Source organism: Fukomys damarensis, unplaced genomic scaffold (assembly GCF_012274545.1).
Source record: "Fukomys damarensis isolate Sample0158 unplaced genomic scaffold, DMR_v1.0_HiC HiC_scaffold_18, whole genome shotgun sequence".
Taxonomy (NCBI): Eukaryota; Metazoa; Chordata; class Mammalia; order Rodentia; family Bathyergidae; genus Fukomys; species Fukomys damarensis.
Genome location: NW_022900930.1, coordinates 12,957,941 through 12,969,340, shown reverse-complemented (window position 1 = coordinate 12,969,340; position 11,400 = coordinate 12,957,941).

Sequence of the window (11,400 nt, the reverse complement as noted above, 5' to 3'; positions counted from 1 at the left end):
GTCCCTCCCGCTCGCCACAGCGAGGCTCCGCCCCTAGCCCAGGACTCGGCTCGGGCTGACCCCCAGCCCGGCCTTGCTTTGCACCTCTCTTCGGTAGTGGCTGTTCGCAGCTCTGCAGGAACGGGGTTTGCAGCTTCCTTCACCACAGTGCTTGTTCGGGCACAGGCAGAGGTGCCGTGCATCCCTTCATCCAGCCGGCCCAGCGGGACCTGGGCTGGGAAGGACGAGGACCCGAGCGAGGGGACGGAGTGGAATCGGAGAGCCGGCGCTGAGGGGGCCTGGAGACGCCGAGGGCTCCGTCACCGTGGGCTGCTCTTACTCTGGCGGGAGGGCAGCTTTGGAAGGCCGGGGCTGGGAATTCCGAAGGCGGATTCCAGGTCCTGAGAAATTTCTCACCTTGAGGCCGCTGGTAAATTGCTGAACCTTTCTGAACTTTGGGGATCTGTGTACAGAATGCACGGGTTAGTGGGGCGAGCTGTCCTTCCACCACGCTGGGCGCTCAGGTCCTGCTCCGGTCAGTATTACACCTGTGTTCACACCACGCCCGGTAAGTGAGTCATTGCTCGACATGAAGGAGTTGGAGACATTCTTCCTTGGGCAAAAAGTGTTGGGTTTTGAGTAGAAGAGCTGCCACCCAGTCAGTCCCCTCCCTTCCTCCTGCTGCCTAGGTAGGCCGCCTTGCACCTTGACCTGGGTGTTCCCGCAGGGAGCCCGTTGGAGATCACCTTCCAGGGCCCCAGCCTGGATGAAACGGAAGAGGGAAGCACCCCACACACCTGTGTCCACAGAGAGGCGGTTCATTGCAAGTCCAGTCAGGGTGTGCTGTCAGGATGAGCCCCCAACGCAGAACAGCCAGGGCTGTAGAACCTCTGGATTCCTGTGCTCTCCTCTTATGAGGCTGCAACAAAGCAAAACTGAGGGCCAGGAAATAGGTGGGGAGGAGGAAAGGAAGAGACATGTTTTTGCCAAGATTGGAGTAAAAAATGGAAAATAATAAACAGGGAAATGTGGAATTCTTCCCCATCTTCAATGTCACGGACTTCTCCCAAGACTATGGATAGAACAGAAAGCGGTGGGGGGAGGGGGAGACGGACACAGCTGTGGCACAGAGCCCTCTCTGTCAGCATGAGAACCAAGTTGCCCCAGCATCGCCCCAGCAGCTGAGTATTCAGATTTGATTGCAGTATTGGCACTTTGTGGTTAAAAAAAAAAAAAAAGTGGGTTTTTGAGTTACAGTTTGGACACTCGGTCTCTAAAAGGTTCGCTGTCACTGATACAGGAGGTGTAGAAGAATAGGAGAGGAACTAACATTTTTAAAGTCCCTGCTTTGTGCCAAGCAACTCCACGAAGTGATCATCATAGCTCCATTTTATGGAGAAGAAAACTGAGATTCAGAGGGCCGCCTTATTTACCAGGGTCTCGGCTGAAAAGGAGTACTATTGAATTGGAACCAAGAGCATGGTAGGCAAATTCCCTTCTACGATGTTGCTGTCTTCAAGTGCTGATGATCAGTCCAACCCTATTTCTCCTCCCCACAGGAGAGGAAATCATTTAAACAAATATGTAAAGAGAACTCCACTTAGGGTCCCTCAGCATCCAAGTGAGCTGTAGGCTATGGTCCACTAATCTATCAAGACTTACCAGTGTATCCATAAGCAGGTAGATACAAAGCAGCCTGCACTAGAGCAGCTCAAAAGTGTCCTGGGAGGCATATGCAGTTGAGATACATTGGGCTTTTGAGAAGCCTTTTCCAAGGCTTTTGAGAAGTTTGTGGTTCCCAAGATTCAAGCTGGATATTTCAGCTCTTCCTGTGACCTGCTGTAGAGTGATACTCACCTCAATGGATTAATGAAGGCCATACCAAACACACGAGTCGGTTCTACACTTTACTTCCTCCTCCACTTAATGTGTCTTTAACAAACGTACACACTAAGAAGCTGTTAAAGGAAGCGAAGGCTGTAGTGTAATAAGACTGCTTATTCTATGGCATACAGACTGCCATTAAAGAGTTGATTCAGTGTTTTTGCAAAATAAACAGTTCTCAGGGGCTGTGCTCCCTCAAAGTAAATGCATTGCAATGCAATATGCCAATATGCAATGTACATCTTTTGTGCCAGCTACATGGCCATAAAGATGGCTTTCATCTTGCCTAATCAAAAGAATCAAAAAATATTTTGAAGAAGTTGCTTAGGTGCACATCCTCTTTTGTAGTTCTCTGCCAGTGACTGCGAAGTGTGTCATATCCTCAGCCAGCTGCTGTCAGCTCATCCATGTGACCAACAATTCTGGCTGAACTTCCAAAGTGCACCTGAGAGGCAGTGCAACGGGTGTATACACAATATTCTGCTTCTAGTTACTTATCGGTCTGTTTTCATGGCATTTGTAACTGCTAGCCTTGAACTCCCTGATATAGACCAGATCTTTAAGAGAGCAATTCTCTTCAGTGGTTTAGTCCACAGGCATCATCCTGTTCAAGACAGCAGTTAAAATTTAGGAAACTAAGACAAGCTGTTAGGATAAGTAGTGCTTAGAGAGGGTAAGGTTAAGGTAGCTTGGAATGAGGACTATGAAAAGGCAGAATTAGGAAATACACATTATTAAATCATCTTTCAAAAATGCAAGCTGTGGTATTTGAGGCAGACAGCATAAAGATGGGGTCAGAGAAAACCCACACATTATATTTCCCCAGCTGGAATATGAATCTCAAATAATAGAGAGGTTTCTCTCACCTTAAAGTGAGAACGGCATTCAAAATAGAAAATGAATATTTATTGAGTGGCTTCTACTTATGAAGCACCAGATAAGGTTCTGCAGGAAATCAAAGAGATGAGTAAGAGACAACATGCAGCTCTGTGAGAGGAAAATGCACCAGGGACAATGCAGGAAAAGACAGAAACACAAGTCATTCCCTGGAGCCAGGGAGCTTTGCCGAAGGAGAGTGATTGCTATTTGTAGACAGTGGGGCCTTTCCAGGATGAAAGCATCGTATCTGTGACGGAATGGATGTAGGAGAAGCAGGAGACCTTTTCAGAGATTTCCCATTGTAGCCTGGCTTGTTCTGGAAGCGAGGCTGGGAACACTGTGCTGGCAGGGCTTGGTTTCCAGGTGAGCCATGGAGAAAGCACTGACATTTTGGAGCAGTCAGAGGGTACCATCCAAGTTGGGCTTTTTAATCTAGATCTTGTATCCTGGATGGGTTAGAAAGGTAAGAAGAGATTAGGGACAGGAGATGCTTTAGACCAGAGGTGGTGAAGCCATAGTACATGCGCTGCAGCAAGCTGTTTGTGTCATTGAAAGCTCTAAAAGGTTCGCCATCCCTGCTTTAGACTTTCTGTGTCTGGTCCATATGGGAAGCAGAGATTTTGATAAGAGAAATGGCCAGAGGAATAGAAAGGATGGGAGGTGTATGGACGGTTTTGAGAAACATAAAAAGGTAGACGTGGAGGCCGAAATCTACAGTGATTCACATGGCAAAATAACGTATTCCCTAGCAAAGGGTACTTACTCCGTGTCAAATGATTTCTTTACTCTAAGTTCTAAGTGATTTCTGTGGCTTCCCCAGTTAAATCTCACAGAAACACTGGGGTGGAGCCTGTTACAGAAGGAGAGAAGGGAATCAAACAGATCTTAACCCCTAGAGATTGCTGGAATGATGGAGTCACAACTCCAAGTGAAAAAGTCAGAGAGCTCAGTCTGTGGGCTCTTGGGTTGGAACTGTGTGGTAGGCATCAGAAGTGGCAATTGAAGCCATAACACAAATGAAACAGGCAGGAGGAATATTGTGAAAAAGGATAGCCCCTTGTCTTCCTGACCTTTGAAAATTTAGGGCAGTATGAAAAGAAGCCTTTTGGGCCCTCAATTAGCCAGCAAGTGAAGAGGTGCTATCGAGGGAATTCTGGGCTTCTGTTAACTGCTTGAGGTGGGGAGTGTTTGAGACAAGTTTAAGCTCTTAGTCAGTTTTTTATAGCAGCAGGAGGCTGCAAAAGACCCCATGGAAGAAACAAGTCAAATGGAAGGACAAACAGGCTGGCTCCATAGAAATGAAAGTAGAGAAAAGAAGCATTTAGGATTAGGGGAGGAGGTAACTGCAGATCTGAGAGACTAGGGCATCTGCAAACAGGTATTTTAAGAATTGGACCCTGGTAGCTTTTAAAGTCCCCAAACTGTGACTGGTGTGGTGAACGTAAGCCCAGGATTGTCTCACGGTGCCACAAGGTAGAAAAGACAAGGAAGGATTATGCTCTGGAGCCGTCAGCCAGCGCTTGGCCTCACTGACACCTTGGTGTCAGGCTTTTAATCTTAAATCTAAGATGATAAATTTCCACTGCTATAAGCCACCTAGTTTGGGGCACTTTGTTAAAGTAGCCCAGAAAACACATATAGTTACTAAAAAGAAAATATTGCAATGACTGATATACACTACTGCTCCTAGTCAGAAAGTGATCTTCACAAAATCAATTTCTAAGAATGTGACACATGAGAGCCATGCTAATTAGTGCCTGCTATGGACATAATGCCAGACTACCCTAAAATAGGAAAGTCAGATATCCTTTCATTCTTTCTGTTCTATAAAGAGAATGGTCACTTCTTCCTTTACAGCTCTCTCTTTCTCTGGTGTAGGGTCTGTAGTTAGAATAGGCTGGTTCCTTATCTGAACTGGCAGGTATTCCGGTGAACACCTTATGTCTTCAGTCACAGCATGAAGGAGGACAAATCAGAGCCATCAGAGTTCACTGTGGTCCTCCTGATCTTCAAGAGATGTGAATGACTGAAGAGGACAGTAAAGATCAGTTAGATGCAATTGAGGCCCTAAATGATCAACAAGTGTTACCCAAGTTCTCTTAGGAATCTCCTAGCACTGTTCTGCATGTTCCAGGTTGTTTGGCTTTAATATGAACTCAGTAGTGAGTTAAGGATAGGAAAATGAGAAGTATTACAGTTTGATTCATGACTAGCACTGCTTGCCTTTCTGTGAATTGGGGTCAGAGTCATAAAGAAGTAGAATACTTCACATTAGGAAGTGTCACAAAGGGAAACATGAATCTACTTGCAGGATCTGTTTACTCTAAAGCAAACCTCCTCATAGTACAGCCACCTGAAAAAACATCTGGGCAATTTCTTTAAAAGGTAGACATAAATTTATCATTTGATCCAGCAATCCTGGATGTATCTATTCAATGACATGCACACAAATTCCCATGCAGCATTATTAATGATGACCAGAGTGGAAACAGCTCATATGTCCATGAACCCACCATTGAATAAAGTAATACATGATAAAGCTAAAGCAAAGGTACCCTATCCAGTAATAAAAAAGAATGAAATACTGACATGGCTTAAAACATGGATTGTGCTTAACTTTATGCTAAGAAAAAAGAGCCAGATACAAAGGATTACTTCGGATATCATATCATTTATATGAAATATCCAGAAAAGGCAAATCTATAGAGCCAGAAAGTAGATTAGCAGTGGTTGCCTAGGGAAAGGATATGGGAATGAGGATTAGCTGTAAATAGGCATGAGGGATATTGTTAGGATGGGAATGTTCGAAAGCCAGATTTGACTATGGTTGAAAAGCTTGACGAGTTTACTAAAAAGTATTGAATGGTGCACTTCAAACGGTTGGACATTATTGTGTTGAATTGTATCTCAGTAAAGTTGCCTATAAAAGAAAGAGAACGGAATAGTCTCCAGGAGCGGGAAGGAAGAAAACCCTGACACATGCTACAAGAGGCATGGGCCCTGAGGACATTATGCCAAGTGAAGTGAACCAGCCTCGAAAGCACAAGTGCTGTCTAGCCCCACTTACATGGGGTACACATGCTATGAAGCGCACAGCCAGATCTAGGAAGACAGAAAGCAGAACGGTGGTTGCCAGGCTGTGAGTAGGGGTGAGTGGAGAGAGCATGTTTAATGGGCATGGAATGGCAGCTTGGGAAGATTAAAAAAAGTTTCTGAAGATGGATAGTGATGATAGTTGTGAAGTAATATTAACATATTAATATCGTAAGACTGTGCATTTAAAATGGTTAAAATGGTAAGTTTTACATTATGTGTGTGTGTGTATATATATATATAAGTGAATAAGTATACACACACACACACATAATTTTATCACAATCTAAAAGAGAGCACATCTTTGTTTCTATAAGTGAACTGTTTTTGAAGGTGAATGAGGTCTGAGAAATCTCATCAGCCTTAGTCATCTGAAAGCCATCCTTTGTTAAGCTCCTGTCAGAAATAGATCAATCTTTATTCCATAAAAATAACAGGCAGTTCAGGCTTAGGGCTACTTGGAAAAGCCTGGGTGGGAATGCGGCCTGCTTTGCCGTGGTTCCATGGCCCATCCCTGAAAGATGCCTTCCCCTCACCTTTGGAGGCAGCCAGGGTTTGGGCTTTATGAGGTTGGAGACTTTAGCAAGTCCTGGTCTCTGGGTTTCCCCTCCTTGATAATATCACCCAAGAGATTGCATTGTAATTTGCCACAGCCAGGTGGGAAAATGTCAGGATATGGACCACATCTTTGGATGTTTTTCTCACCAAGGGAAGCCCATGCTCTAAATCAAGTGCTCCTGAGAGTTGTTCAGTGGCAGGCAAAAAAGAAATGCATTTTCTATTTATCTAACAGAATATATCATTCACTGCATTTGAGAGTTCTGTAAACCTATTTAAAAACATTCATATCTGACCTGGAGTGGTCTTTTCTAATTCAATCCCTTTTTTCTTGGGGTTCTCACAGAAACATACCCGTAGAAGATTGTATGACAATCATTTGGATGCAAGAGTATTTCATTAATAACCATCATAGAGGAAATCCCATTTTCACACAGCACATCATGAGGAAGAAATTTCTTTATTTCCTTCCTTCCTTCCTTGTCCCGAGGTTTGAACCTGGGTTCTCTGCCACTCAGCTACATCCTTAGGTCTTTTAATTTATTTTTTGAGACAGGATCTTATTAAGTTGCCCAAATTAGCTTCAGACTTGTGCTCCTCCTGTTTCAGCCTCCTTAGAAGCTCGGATCATAGCAATGTCCCACCAGCCCAGCAATTATTTCTTTTCATGTCACACCGGTGGGGGTGGGGGGCACTGTAACCTCCCAGGTTTCTGAGAGCTTGAATTCAGTTGTCTGAGTTCTGCATGCATGGATGAGGTGGGGTGAGGTGACAAAGGAGAGAACATAAAATTTGTCATCTGGAACCAGCAAATACCTGTGCCCTTCCCTCAACTGTAGGTCTACTTACAATCAATCATCTGTAACCTATCTTTGTCAACTTCAGAGCCTTCAACAACACCGGCTCTTAATAGCAAATTACCTTTCTCCAAATTGTCAAAATGCATAGAATTAATATTCTTGGTTTGCCTCTCAGTAAAATGAGGCCAGGGAAGGACTTACATAGCCAGACCAGTCAATAATCAAGCACAGAAAATGCAAGGAAAAAAGAAGCCTTTGTTTTCCAGCTTCCCTGTTTAAACTCCAAAATAGCACTGCACAGTGTCACCACTGGTTTAGTCAAAGATGGTTCTGAAGGGGAAGCGGTGGTTGTGGAGTGGCTTCTTTTTTTTTTTTTTTTAAGAGTAGGAAAAATTTATTGAGGGAAAGAAAGCTTCTGTCCAAGAGAGACAGCAGGGGGACCAGAAAGTGGGTTGTCTGCTCACCCCACTTTTCAAAGATGTTTTATACAGAAAAGCCATGGGGTGAGGCAGGTACAAAGTGGGACAAAACTATAAGACGCAATGGAAAATTACAAGGTGGGCATGAGGTGGGGCAAAACTGTGACCAACCAATAAGACTGCAAGTACAGTCACTCAGGAAATAGTGATTAAATGGGGGTTAAATGGGCGAGCAAATCACATAGCAAGACTACTAGGATTTTCAGTAAGGGTGGGCCTCAGGGATATTTCCTAGAAAGGCTGGGCTAAGACCCTGGCCCCCCACTCAGGTGATTGATACTTATTCAGAATATCAATCACTGCTTTTTATCCCAGGGGAAGAACAAGGGTATAGTAGTTTCTCTCCTTTTACTATTCTGGTCACAGTGAATGTGTCTTTATTGTCCTGCAGGTTGGCTCCTTGCTATGTGGGCTCCTTGAGGGCAGTCCTGTCTAACTGCCTACAAGGTATCTAATTAACTTACCTATCTGCAATAGTCCCCCTCTGTAGAAGTACCTTTAACTGCTCTGAGGGGTTAGGGTGAAGACAGCTCTGGCTACTTCCAGCTGAAGAGGGTCCTAGTCGTGACCAGCAGTTAGAGTTACTCTACAGAGCATCTGTCTAAAGGCCTTCCATAGGCGCCAGGCATTGTCATCTTGGTAGCTGCATAGCTTTTAAGCCTGGAGGAGATAAAGACAAAGAAAGAGTTAAGAATGCATGGGTCAGATTACAAGGTCAGCAGGATTGCTATGAATATAGCTCACAAAGGGGATAAGGAGAAGGTCCAGGGGACGTCAGAATCCAACATAGAAGTCATAGTATACAGTTCAGCAGTTATGGGCTATTTATGAGGTTGACCTGGTGGTTCCCGGTAAAAAAAGTCTAGCACATTTCTCATTGGTTCCATTTGTATGACTGCTTGGAGTTTGGCAGCCTCTAGGCAAGAATGAACAAAACTTTTAAGAAATTGGAGCACACATAATCTAAGCATAAGCATATCAGAATGAAAGGGCAGGTTGGGGAGAAAGTCACAGTTAGAAATTGAAATAGTGATTGAACCTCTGGACTTAGATTCTTTCATTGATAGAGGTCATCGATAAGTCTGATACTTTGTCATAAGTCTCTCTAGTTTTAGCTCTAAGATAGGAGACAATTTGAAGAACAGATTCATTAAAAAATATAAAACTCTAGCTGAGTTCTCATAGATTTTACCATAGTGTTTTCCTAATGATCCATAACCATGGTCAGCTACTGGTAGAGCTGGAAATTTCCAGAAGGGTTCAGAGACCTTTTTATAACTAGCTTTATTACTATGGCATTATGTTATACCTCTTTTGGTTACTCTTTTCTGCTGAGTATTTAAGACCAAGTTAAAGTGAGACCTGTGTCAATCAACATGAACCTCTTGCTATCTATCCACGTCAGTTAAGTCTCTTCAGGAATTATTTTGGAACCATGCATAAAGCCTCTCAACTCCTCTGTCAGTGACAGCCTTCAGGATAGGTCACAGCCTTGCTTAACCATGTTGCTTTCAGTGAAAGCGTAGGAGACTTTTCCCTGGTGGTGACCCTCCTTTGGCACACAGTATATTTGTCCTCTGGTGTCCAGCAATCTCCCTGCTTGGGAGGTTGAGTGACTTACCAAAGTTGTAGGATCCTGCAGGAAAGGTTCCTTTGTGTTCTGGATCTTGCAGACCTTGAGGGGCTAGGGCCAAAATATTGGCAGTCCCCTTAGCCTAGTTACCTTTTTAGTGTTGGTCTCCAAACTGTAGTTGTTGAACATGCACAAGAGAAGATCGGTAATATTAGTAGTGCAGTAGGAGCAGTGAGTTTAACTATTATAATTCTCTCTGGACATTAAGCACTTTGAAGTATAAAACACAATTAGAGGGGCTGTTATTTCTTATCAGCCATGGTTGTTCTAGTAGTTGAATCCCTGTAGAATGTTAACAGAAAACAATTATATATTATACAGAAACTTAAGATCAAGGGCCACACATAGTATTTTATTATGAGAATCATAAATTTTTTTTGTATCACTTACATGTTCATTTTTGTATAGAATAGTCTTTCAGTCAAATACCTCCATATGATCAGAAGACATTAAATGATATAAAAAAATCTTATTTGTTGTCCATTAGTAGGATGTCATCTAAAAAGAACATACATATAGGCCTAGAAATGAACCTTAGGAGTTCATAATGTCCAACCTCTAATTTTAGTGTGTGACATTGTTTTGACTGGTGACTGAGCATCCCTAAGCATGGTGACACATATAACATACATCACCTAAGTTTTAAGAAAACTATGATTTGACTGGTTATCTCATGCTGGCTTGACATGTATCTCTTATCACCAGCAGCTGGAGTGCAAGAGAAAGGCAGCTATCTGAGTCAAAATGATCATTACCATAAACACTATCCTGGAAGACTTGTACACCCAGAAGGCATGCATATATATACCATGAAATAACAATGAGTATGAGTTACATGAAACACTTGACACAGATTTCACTTTAACTTGATCTTAAACAGTCCTTTAATTTTGTTTTGTGCCAAGAGCATTTTAAATAAAACCATCATTTTCCCATAGAAAACATAGCTGTTTGACCATCACCGATGTATACATATCACAATATTATGTTTAGCAATGTATTTTTTTATCTTAACAAAATTTTAGATGACCTATGAGAGCCAGATCATAAAAATGAACACATTTTGACCAATGAAAGATTCCCAAGATATTATAAATAAACAATATGTACTATATTTGTAAAACCAGTTAATATTAATTGGATCATCTGGCAATCTGAGGGAAGCATGTTTTAGTGACATTTATCTATAGGCCAATCTGAGTTACAGGCACACATCTTTAAAAATACAAAATGCCAAAAGAAAAAAAACACGAGGAAAACAGCTGTATGTGTTGTAACAAACTGGACAGACAGAGAAACACACACACACACACACACAACAACAACAACAACAACTTTTTATAAACCAGAGTGCACTCAGATTTATTTGGCCAAGTTGAATTATAATAACTTTTATAATTTTTAATTTTTTAATCATAAAAGACTAGTCATACCTCTGCAGATTAATTGACAGAGATCTCTTATAATAAGAATCAAAAGGAATAAAAATCTTGTATAGGGCCAGGTATTTAGCTCAGTGGTTCCACCACCTGCCTCATACGCCACAAGGAACCAAGTTTAATCCACAGTACCAAAAAATATCTATACCTGTGAAAGCAAAAACAGTTTTCAAGATGGGACCCAAGCTAACAGTTTGTCTGGCTGGAACACCCAGCTGCACAGGCTTCAAGAGTTTCAGGATTAAGCCTAGACCAGTCTTTTATATGGCCCAGAAATAAGTGAAGGTCAGATGTACTCTGAAAGTGTTCTGGGAAGGAGAAGCTCTCCATTCTGGAAGCTTTGTCTTGAAATCCAGCAGCCACAGAGGAGGGAAGTATCTTGAATTAAATACTATGGAGAACTATGCTGTTTCTCAGGGGCAGGGCAATGGAGAAGGGACACAAGAATGCCATTAAGTGTGGCACAAGAAATAAATCTTAACCATCTCAGATGTAGAAAGACATTTGACATCAGGATCTTTGTTATGGTGGATCTGCAGTCCTTAGCAAAACACATCTCTAGAGAAAAGGCTATGACAGACTCCAATTGCATTACCAAGAATAAAATCAAGCCAATAATCAAAGAACCTGAATGGCTCCTTTTTGCCTCTTGAAAG